General features: G+C 31.0%; 1 protein-coding gene across 2 annotated transcripts in view; it reads right to left on the reverse strand.

The window, feature by feature from the left end:
* Window positions 1-2,763: 2,763 nt before the first annotated feature.
* The window catches only part of LOC142319516 (solute carrier family 25 member 35-like), a 28,330-nt gene continuing 19,061 nt past the window's right edge, over window positions 2,764-12,032 (reverse strand). The window contains exon 5 of one of the 2 annotated variants that reach the window (XM_075356884.1): window positions 2,764-4,867. The gene's annotated coding sequence lies outside the window, so the exon portion shown is untranslated. Of the gene's footprint in view, window positions 8,397-12,032 lie in introns of both variants that reach the window. The other variant, XM_075356883.1, reaches the window with a different exon arrangement.

Genomic DNA, 12,032 nt, shown 5'->3' on the forward strand with positions numbered 1-12,032 from the left:
TTTATAACAATTTAAATTATAAATTTATTGAATTATTTCTGTCAATATTGTGCTTCCAGTCAAAATGGACTTTAAAGATCTAATTAAAAAACGAGGTATTATGAAAAACTGCTATTACAGTTTACAATAATACAGTTTATCAATAATATTGATAATTTTGCTTAAAATTATCAATAATATTCATTGATAATTTTAATGCTGAATCAGACGATTATGGTATGTTCACTATAAAATTTAATAAGCTGTAAGAATACGAAAAAACCTTTTTTGAAGTTCAGTCTGAAATAGAATTGCATAAAGATGCAACAGATAAAGACTTAGATTTTCTACACTGCAGACCAGGATAGAAACATGGCTGAAAACACAGGCGGCTCCATTCTATGACGAGGGTATTGGAAAGTTGGTACCACGTTACGACAAATGTCTAAATCGGAGTGGCGACTATGTAGAGAAATAGCGTAACTATGTAAGTACTTGTTACAAATAAAATATTTTTTATTTTCACTGTGGTTTTAATTTCGTGACCGATCGGGCCTTGAAAAAATCTCTTCAATTTCATGAAGAGGGTAAGACAATTTATTATCTAGATGAAACTTGGACTAATGTGGGACATGTACTGAGAAAGGTGTGGGTGGATAAAGAAATAAACAGTGCAAAAGATGCTTTTATCAAGGTCAACCAGGGTGAAACCTCGTTTGGAAAAGGTAAATGATTATTAGATAACACATGTAGGTAGTGAAAATGGGCTTTTGAATGGTGGTTGGTAAGTATTTGAATATAGATCTTTCCAAGTGTATCATGATGAAATGAATGGTGACAATATTATGTAATAGGTTTAAAAGAATTGTTGCTGAAGAATTTATCATAATAGTGGACAGAGTCATACCATTGCCTGAAAACTGAAAAAATCCCAAATGTTTTGACTCAAAAATCAGAAATTGCTGAATGTTTGAAATCAAGAACATCACATACACCGAAGACATATTAAAAGTAGAACTTTTAAAAATAGTAAAATCAGTTAAACAAAAATATATTCATTATAAAGTAGATAAAATTGCAAAATCAAAAAATTGCATTGTGCCTTCCTCAATACCACTGCAATTTTAACACAATAGAATTCAAATGGGCACAAGTCAAAGGTACATTGAGAGTAATAATACAACATTCAAGTTGTGATATAAAAAAATTATTGATAGGTAGGTGTTAATAGAGTAGATCCAAATGTTTGGAAATGTATTCGACATGCAATCAATAAGGAAAAAAGCATGGGAAGCAGACAGTTTGTGTGAAAATATTATTGAAGATATTTGTAATGAATTTGGGACTTATTGTTTTGATTTGCTGCATGGTTTTGTGATCTCGAAATTTTTATTTACAACTAGTAACAGGTCAACTTGTACAAAAGATGTAAAATGAATTTCAAAATTCATTAAGTAATTTGAAAGTAGTGCCATTTATAACTACTAAGGGATAACAAGCTGTCTAAACAGTTTAATATTCTTTAAGTGGTTATGTTGGAATGATAAAATGAACATCTTGCATTTATTACAGAATGTTATATAATTAAAACATCTTTATCTAAAGTTACCATTTCAACATCTGGAGATATCAGATAGAAGTGTGGAATGTAAAAGTGAATGTAAAAATTTTATCTGAATTATCCCACCAAGATAAAAATAAAGTATTAATTTGTAAGATTTAAGTAGAAAGAAATTTATTCAAGGCACTAGAATAATAATTATTTATTAGCAATCATCTGTGGTTTTATCATTGCCTTCGAATAATTTAGAAGTCATAATGTGGTAAGAACTTGTCACTTTTAGTTAGACTTTTTGAGAATAATGACAACTCATACAATATTGCTTGACTGATGAGTTAATAATCCACATTAAATAATTCTCTTCTTCCAGTACTAATGGTAGTTCTGAAAATAAATTACATCAGGGCCACACAGTATTGGACTCAGCAAAGACATACAAAATATTTATATGCGGATTACACTATATTGGTGATATCAAATAGTCTTGTGACTCTACTACTATGAATTTTCCTAGTGAGAACACTTGAAATGATTATTAATCATTTCATTTATGAAAACTGAGTTAATATCGGCTCATTAGTTAGTATCATTTAGTATTAAGAGGTGGTGTAATGCTAGATTTTATGCCTAATATTACAAAGAAAAAAAAACATGTTCTTTGTGTCTTGAATTGAGCCATAAACTAGAAATTTTTCATATTTTTCATAGTGTATAAAAGCATCTGTAAAGCTACATAACAGCTTAATCAACAGGAAAAAGTTTAAAATAATTTATTCTGTGATAATGTAATGTGCTTTATTCTGTGACTAAGTAATAATGTGTAAGGCTATGCAAGAGGATTGAATTCATGAATTCACTTTTATATCTAATTCGTTCAAGTAAGTCAAAAGTCTTCTTTCAAAAGTCTTTCTTTTCAAAAGTCTTCTGAGATATTTGTTATCTTTAGAATTAATTTTAAAACAAATTAAGCTCAAAAGAAGTACTACTAAACTATACAAAAAAACTGATATTGAATGATGTCAGCTATGCTTTCACATAGTGTTATACATTTTTAATATCTAAATCACTTCAAAACCTTTTTGTACAAAGCACATGGCAGTTTTTATTACATTAAGATCTAAGAGTTAACAGAAAATTGAGTTAATATTGGCTCATCAATATCATTTAGTATTAAGAGATGACTTAGTGATAGATCTCGTGCCTAATATTAAAGAAAAAGAAAAACATGTTCTTTGCATCTTGAATAAAGCCATGAACTAGAAAATTTTTCATATTTTTAGCAGTGTATAAAAGCATCTGCGCAGCTACATAACAGCTTAAGCTACAGGAAAAAAGTTTAAAATAATCTATTCTGTGATGAAATTAATCTTATATTTCTTTTTTATATAATTCATGATTTTAAATAACAAAACTCAATCAACATTCAACATAAATTAATAAATAGTTAACATTAAAATAATTTTTATGCAACAAAATTTTAATTATCTATAAATAATATTAAGTTAAATAATGAGTTATTTATAAATAAAACAGATGTATTATCATTAAGTAATGTATAAGAATGAAACAATTCTTTAAAAGATCAAAAAAAAATACACGCACATGATATAAATATAATAACTACATAAAAAAGAGATTACAGATACTTATAAATAAACATAAAAAATTGAATTGTGTAAACAAATAAAAATAAACATGCTAATACAAATACAAACTCTTATTTTATAATAATGGTAACTACATACTTGCTTACAAATATTGTAAAAATAAAACAACCTGACTCACTTACTTTGTAGGCAATTTCTATATATAAAAAACTCAGCTCGTGTTCAAAATACATGAACAGTGTATCACAGATATAAATTCTTGATTTATATTGAGAAGATAAATTCATATTGAATAAATTAATTTATATTGAAAGATTGTACAATACACCAGCAATAAATTTAAAAAGTTATAAAATGAAGTATGTAAAAATTTGTTCTTATCTTTCATGTAAAATGCTTCTTGTTCTATTATTTGAATAAGACTTAAAAAAATCAACATATACTACAGTGATGAAAAAATAAAACTGCAATATTATTATGGGAACACAGAATAAAATAAATAAAGTATTGTTTGTTTCATTATAATGGTAAGTATGCAGTCAGTAAATAAATACTGTAACAAACTAAATAAGAGAGAAACTGATTATTATTTCATAAGTATTCATATTTGATACCATCAACAGAATATGCTCTATTGAGTGGCTCCCACAAATCCTTAATTCATTTTTAAGAGGATTCTTACTTGATACCACTTACAATATTAACAACAAAAAAAAATTTCATATAAAATTTGTTTTCATCTTTGGGGTACGATACTTTTTTTTTTTTTAACTGCTACTTAAAAAGGTCAAAATTGAAGAATAATTCTTAGCTAGCTGTACACTTCAGGTAACAAGAACAATGCATGAAATGGTAAGCTCAGTAAGTGAGAAAATCTCAAGTTCTTGAGACTAAGGGGATTTATTTTAGATGTCAGTGTTTTACTTGAATATTGCCAGTAATTAATATCAAGAACAAAACCCCTTTTTAAAATCTTTAGTATATAGCATAAATAATATATTTACTATATAAGTTATGTAGTACATCTAGGTAACTATACGACAGAAAGGGGTGGATTTCAATAATATTTAGTATATATATATTTTTTTTATATGAAGTGCCCATTTTTTATTTTATTATTTGGCATATGTGATTTCAATAATATATTAAACAGTTAATAAGTTTTTGCCAGAGTTCCTGATCACAACTAAAAGGTTAAATTTTAAATTTCAAGTAAACCCTATATTTGTCGAATTGTACCTAAACTGTGGGGGACTTTTCAGGGTATGGGATACCTTTCAAGAAATAAATATAAAATTATTTCACTTTAAAGAGCATAAATTTTATTGAAATATATATTCAGAAAAAGGAGTAAAATTGAATTTACAAATTGCATATGAATAAAATACTACGATTATAGCCAATTTTTTCAGTTAAAGCATAAAATACATTTCAAGATATTATACTGTTATTTAAAGTTTACCTTATTTTTTTTATAACTGAGGAAAAATTCACAGGAAGTACCAGTGAAGAACTAGTTTGAGAAGTTTCTTCATTTGTGTGTACTTGAGGAAGTTTCACTTTAATACCTATCCTTTCAACACAAATAAGATCGTTTTTTTTTTTTTCAGGAAATGTAAATTTCAAAGATTCTCCCTTCCTTCACATGAATTTCACTCTGTTACTTCTTTATCTTCTACTCGTTCTATAGAAAAAAAACTATTCTTCTCTTCTGCAAACTCTACAAGTATAAAATAAAATCATTTATTTATATTGACAAATCATCAAATTTATGATTTTATATTCATTTTTTTATTTTATTTATTCAAATTCTAATGTCTTAGAAATCAAAAATTATTCTAAATCTTCACATTCAGATTCATCTTGAAAAGGTCTCCACTCTCATTACAAGAAGATTCATAAAATAAAACCTTTTTTACAGGCTTGCATTCAATTCCTTTTACTATTTTCTCAGATTTGATCTTAATTTTGGCTACATTTGACTTTTTTATAATCTTTTCAGGGTTTCCTATTCAATTTGATTTTTTCTGTTGTTTGGTCAGAATTTTTTATTTCCCTTTTTCTTTTCTTCCTTTTTTTAGTTTTTGCAATATCTTCAGGAAAAGGCCGAACGTCTTCAGGTGTTAAGATTTCTTTTATGTTCAGGCTTATTTGTTTCTGAATTAGCTTTTCAGGTTTACAACTCAGTAAGTCTGCAGCAGGGATTTCATTGATTATTGTAGGATGATTTTCAGTTGTGTAGCTTGGTACAAGCATATAATCAACTATAGGGGACAGATCCTGTTGTGTGACTGATGGTTTATGAATAGGTGTATTAGCTTCAAAATTGTCATCTGCAAAATTCAGATGAGAAAGCAGTCAAGTACTAGTTTCTTTAAAAGTAATACTAATACTTCTCACTGTAAATAAAGAATTAAAAGATGTACTGAATTAACGAAGCTGTGTTCGTTAATGCAGCCAAGTTGTGAATGGGAATTGTTTTTCCAGGATTTGATACTAGCTAGTCATTGTGATTTTGTGCACTTTTCAGTTTTGATTTAAATGGCTTCATAATTCCAGTATTCAAGGGCTGTAGATGGTAAGCGCAATGAGGAGGAAATGTTGCCAACACTATACTACTGTCTCTAGCAAACAATGTAGCAAATGTGGCTCTCGTGCAACATTTAATTTTTTTTTTATTTCACAACATTGTTCACTGAATCTTGTTAAATTGACTAAGTAACTAATATTTTGTTACACAGATTTTATGCTTAGTCTATTTGTTTTTCTGTACCGTAATTAATTTATTTCATTTCAATTTCGGACTCTGGAATTAAATGTATCTACATTTTTTGATACCATGAGCTCGGAAAATATCAATCAAGAAATGAAAATAGAATTTTTCAAGAAGAATAGGTAGAAAATTTTGCTTTTGTTGACAATAACGCAAAGTTGTTGTAAAGATACAAACTACAAAGTAGGCAATTTATGTCGATATTATAAAGTAAGTCATCCCCACTTTTCAACACGATACCGCTCAATTCAAATTGTGAATAGAGAAACTTAAGTCTTTGCAATCTAGTCTTCATAAGCAATAAGGACTCTTGTCTTTAGCGGTAGATTACAAAGCAAATAAAGCTAATTTTTTGATAGCTTGGAATATTGCTCATGCCAAACTTCAATATGGGAAAGGAAAATTTATTAAAAGAAATTTGGAAAAAGTAGTTAAAGTTATGGATCCAGATATTACAAAACTGTATAAATTGATTGAACAGGTTTCTATGTTATGCCATACAACTAAGCATCATATTGGTGCAATAAGTAAAAATATTGAAAATAGTTTGATGTGTGTTTTGAAAAATTCTACAGAATTTAGTTTAGCTCTTGACGAGTCAACAGACAATCAGGATGTTCTATAATCAGCTGTTTTTATCTAAGTATCTGCAGACATAAATGTGAAGGAAGAAATATTAAGCATAGTAGCTCTTATCGAAACAACTCGTGATATCAATCTTAGAAATGCACTTGAAGTAATAAATAGGTTTAATAGCCTTGTAATAAATTTATAAGTGTTGCAATTGATAGAGCCCCTGCAATGATAGGGAAAAACCAAAGTCTCATTGATCTTTTAAACAAGTATTCTAAAATTCCATATTTCTTACCTTTCACTGCATAATTCACCTCATAACATCTCATAGCAAAGTACTTCAAATACAAAAATGTGTGGAAGATTGTTTTGTAGATTGTGAATATAATTAGAACAAACACCAAAATACACTGCCAATTTTAGAACTTTTTAGAAAATTGTTGGTGAATGATAAAACAGATGAATTGCCCAGTGATTTATCCCTATAGTGTGCTATAAGATAGCTGTCAACTTACAATGTTTTGAGCCATTTTGTGGAACTCTTAAATTGTATCACAACATTTACACGAAAAAAAATAACCAGAATTAGAAAATGAGACTTGGTTTCTAACTTAATGTTTCTTATACACATGCAAAAGCATTTGCAATCATTTAACTTGGCTTTAGAAGGAAAGGAAAAACTATTATTATTTGTCACAAACTGTATTTATCTTTGAAGCTAAACTTCGGCTTTTTGTGTATGATCTTACAAACAAAATATTTAATCATATTCCTCTAGTAAAAGCAAATATAATTAATATCAAAGAAGAAAAGTTAGATAAATACAAAGAAAAATCAGAAGAACTGCAAGCAGATTTCAAACAAAGGATTGAAGATTTGAAATCTACATTTATATATTTTGTGAACCCATTTATTTAATATTACTGAAGATGGATCTACAACTTCTGAAAAATACTTGTTGAAAAAAAGGTTGGGAAATTAGAGTAATTACAGATTGAAATAGGACCAGGAATTGCAAATACAGTACTAATCTACTGAATTTTTGAAATCTGTGCCAGAATCAAAATATCAACACTTAAAGAAAGTTGCTTGCTGTCTAAATTCAATTTTTGTACAACATATTGCTGTAAATCATTGTACTCCATAATGAAGTTTGTGAAGTTGAAATATTGTTTATAGTTGACCAATCATCATCTTAAAGAATAGCTGCGAATGGCTTTAACAAATTTTACGTCAAATTTTAAAGTTCTGACAATAGAACTTTGTTAAATGTTATACTATTTATTAATGCATTTTTATTATTAAAATTTTGATACAATTAATTTGCATTTCTTTCTCTTAATTATATTTTCTTATACAGGATAGCTCAATATAAACCGAGCCCAAAGCAAGCAAAGAACTAATGAACTGTATGATGATATTATACAAGTAAATGAAAGACAATAACCTATTTATGCAAGTTCCTCCATTTCTACAAGGACTGCTGGAAATGTTGACTGCCATGGTACAGGTACAGTTTGGCCCAATCATTCATATTCAGTGTGACTTGCCGTAACTTATCCTGTTGAATGTTGATGATGGCACTGGGTACATTCTGTTGCAGTGCGTCAAGAGTTCATGGATTGTTCTGATAAACCTTGCCCTTCAGGTTGCTCCACACATAAAAATTACAACTGGATAGATCATGCAACTGTGGAGGGGTAGATCCTTTGAGATGTCCTGTCAGGTGTGAAAACTGGGTGCAAAGCTTCCAAAGAAGCATGTACTGTTGCACTGTCCTACTGGTATATGCGAAACATTGTTTGTCTGGCATCTGTTGCTATATGAAGAGCTGATAAATGCCGGCAATGTAATACACTTAGTTCACTGTCTCTGAAGAAAATGGGTCCAATGAGTCTCATCCCTGAAACAGCGCACCACACTTCAATCTTTACATCATGCTGCGGTAGCTTGAATATTTTTCATGGGTTTATGACAGACCAATATTGCAAATTTTGTGAATTAACATTGGCACTGAGGTGGAACCATGCCTTGTCCATCATGAAATAGAGGTTTGGATCGGGTAAACAATTTCCTTCAGTAGCCACGTGAATGCTGTACACATTTATTATGGTCTATTTAACACTTTTAAAGCATGATCTATGGCTTCAAGTCTGGGTTCTTTAGGATGTGCTGGCAAATACCTTGTTCTGCACCTAGGCCCTTTTCACAAGTGGGTATTGATGGTTCTTGTCAAACACAGATCCAGTTTGTTCAAACTTCTTTAGCGCTTGTATATGCATGACTTGGCAGGTGGATAACTGCTAGGTCAAGTTGGTTACTTTCTCATGGACACACATGTTGTAATTGCTCTGTGTTTTATACAGTTTTTGATTATTTTAATGAATATGGATATTGATTATTGTTGGGTAGGATTTATTGGACACGGACACAAAATTTGATGGCAATCGGCTATGGAATACTCTTTCTATTACGATATTTTTGAGAATAGAATATTTTTGGTTACAGTAATACTTGAAGCTAAGCTTGTGATAATATAGCGAGTTATCTAGTGGAGTGTTCGGGGTTGTGATCAGTATTAGTGATGCTGGGACACCCCAAGAAGAGTTTTGAACTGTAGATTATTAGAACTGAGGTATGTGTAAATACAGTGATTTATATATATTTGAGGTTATACATGTATAGACAATATAAGAGAGAAAATTTTCAAAGTCCTACTAGCAAGTCACAACTGGCTTGTGATGTAGGCTGTTTATTGGCAAACAAACTGACTTGTAAAAGTTTTAGTAGTTTTACTTAATTGTTCAAGCCAATTGACAAGAGGACTACATTTTTCCTTATAACTCCCACCCCATACCTCCGATCAAAAACCCCAGGATCTTTGCGCCCCGGGTTCTTTCGGACCCGCTCTCACTTAAATATTTTTGGGGGATACATTTTCGAATCCCCCAAAAACATTTTGGACCCCTTTCCCCAAAAAATTTTTGGGATTATAGAAACTACCTACCCCTTCCCGACAAAAAGATCCCACCAACCCCCCTTTTAGGACTCCTCCAAACCTAGGCTTGTGGGGTGTTAAAATACTAGGAATTAAACGCAAGTACGACAAAAAAATTTGTCATACACCTTCAACATCAGTGACTATATGGTCACTGATGTTAAAGGAAAAAACGTATCCAACAGGTGTCTTCTGAAGAGGAGGAGCCAGTGGTTGGCTTGATGGAACTAATCAGTTAGGATTAGCTATTTTGATGTTGAAGAAGAATTACAGTTTGGGTCTGGTGAAACACATTTACAACCATGAGAATGAGCTGACTGACATATATAGTGGATTAAAACAACTGTCAGTGGTGTCGCTGCCATTAATGGTGGTCACACAACCACGCAGACTGATCCACAGAAGGAATCAGACTTTGGGGACATATTGAAGCGAGAATTGACTGACACAGTACTTCTAGACCTACTCCCGTGTAGGTGGCTGTCAGTGACATTGAATAGAGTTAGATAATTCAAGACACTTGCCGAAGATGGCGACGACATGTCATTTTATTGGCTTTGCCAACAAGCAGAGGGTGGACGATGTTAACTCGAAAGCACCATAATCTAAATCAGGCGATGTCGCTAGAGGTGTTTCCTCCCTCATGGGAGAAGATGAGGAGTCAGCTCAGCGTATTAAGTTTAGGATTTACTACATTACTGAGGGCGGCGACCATTAGACGTCGCCTTTTTCTGAGGTCATTAAGGCGTGTTTTGGCAAGGTTAGCATCACCAGTATTTGTATTGCCGATATGGTGGTGAGAAAGGTGCTAGTGAATTTGTTCAACAACAGCGATGAACCACCGGTGGTTGTGATTTTTGGGTCGACGGAAACATTTGGCCGATCAAGGTAGAGATCGGCCTCGGCTGGAAGGTCAACTCCCCCAGTTGACGACAGCAGAGTAGTTATGGTATGGATACATGGCAAGTCCTGTGTGGAATTATTGAAGACCATGAAATCATCCGTAACTAAGGAAGAGTTGTACTAACTTAAGACTTGTACAGAATATGTAACCATATTAATTAAATTTGAATTTGCATATTTAATACCATGTAACTATGATGTGGCTCTTTATAATATATGAAAAACTGGAATGCGGCTCTCATTGACCTCATGCATGCCCACCCTTGCAATATAGAATTGAGAATGATATGGTTTTTGTGGTTGCCTAGCAGCAATAAAATTTTGTATTTTTTTCATCACCTTGTATGCTTTTTTGTATTTTTTACAACCTGTAAAAATAGAGGGCCGATCATCTACTCACTTTTGAGACTGTTTAATAAACTTAAACTTCCCTCAGATGCTCCAAACTACCTACAGTTTTATCATGAAATTTCACCCTAGAAAATAAAAATGCTGGAGGGACTGTATTTCTGACAGCATTGACAATCATACACACTGCTATCATTTTTCCTTGTTCCTTACTTATCAACCACTTTTATAAATTGATGTACGTTGATACTCTTGTCTTGTCTCAGTTTTATATACGCCTCCCGGTGAAATCATCTGAGCAAATAATTCACTCACAATTATCAAAAAAATTATGCAACGTTTGCTTAATTAAAAGCTGTAGCTCTTGACAAGCTGGTGTTTTCTGGCTTTCATACTGTGAGCCATTTAAAACCACGAACCATAAAAACCTTGATCCAGTCAATTCTAGCTATTTTATTTACATTTCTACTTGTTGGCATGCTTGAGCCGAGGTATTTTGCATAATCATATACAAGCAGTTATACATATTTGCAAATCAAGCTATATTTCATATTTGAACTATGAAATAATCAGAACAGATATTTTCTTTATTTGCGGTGAAAATTTGCAGACTAGTATACAAAGCTAAAGGAGTTTTATTAAGTATCCATGCGCAGTCGTTAAAATTAGTTTTCCTTTTTTTAAAAAGGAATTTATAGTTTTATGGTATTGTTAGATGCTGAAATTCTTAATTAATTTGATGAATAAATCTAATTTACCTCAATGGATGGTGAGTAAGAGAAATTAATTGATGAAAAAAAATTCAGTTTTAACTTCACAAGACACAAAACAGAAGTCATTCCATAACAAAGTACATATGATGTGCATAACACAGCATATGTGATAGCAAATGGAGGGAAAATTATTGCCAACTGTTGTTCCATTATGAAATTTGATTGGTCACCTGCTGGCCAATCGAGTAACAGTTCCTGTGGAGGGAAATTCAATCTGTTGAAATGTGTCCCCGTCTACCCTACATAGTATAACTATATAAGTTACATTGTATAATAATAGCTTATGGAGATAATACAGATCAGTATTGAAGTATGTTAAATTATTATTTTCAAGAGAAACGTAAACATTTTTTTCAAGTCAATGTTTTGGATCACGCATAACTGATGTTTTCTATTCATATGTTCTGCTTTCTAATCTGTGTTCACAGACTGTTAATTACAGTTTCTAACGTTTTTTATTTTGAGATAGTTTAAAGAGATTTAGGAAGTTTTTCCTGTATTTTAATTTATTTATTGC

The sequence above is a fragment of the Lycorma delicatula genome, chromosome 2 (genome assembly GCF_047948215.1).
Source record: "Lycorma delicatula isolate Av1 chromosome 2, ASM4794821v1, whole genome shotgun sequence".
Taxonomy (NCBI): domain Eukaryota; kingdom Metazoa; phylum Arthropoda; class Insecta; order Hemiptera; family Fulgoridae; genus Lycorma; species Lycorma delicatula.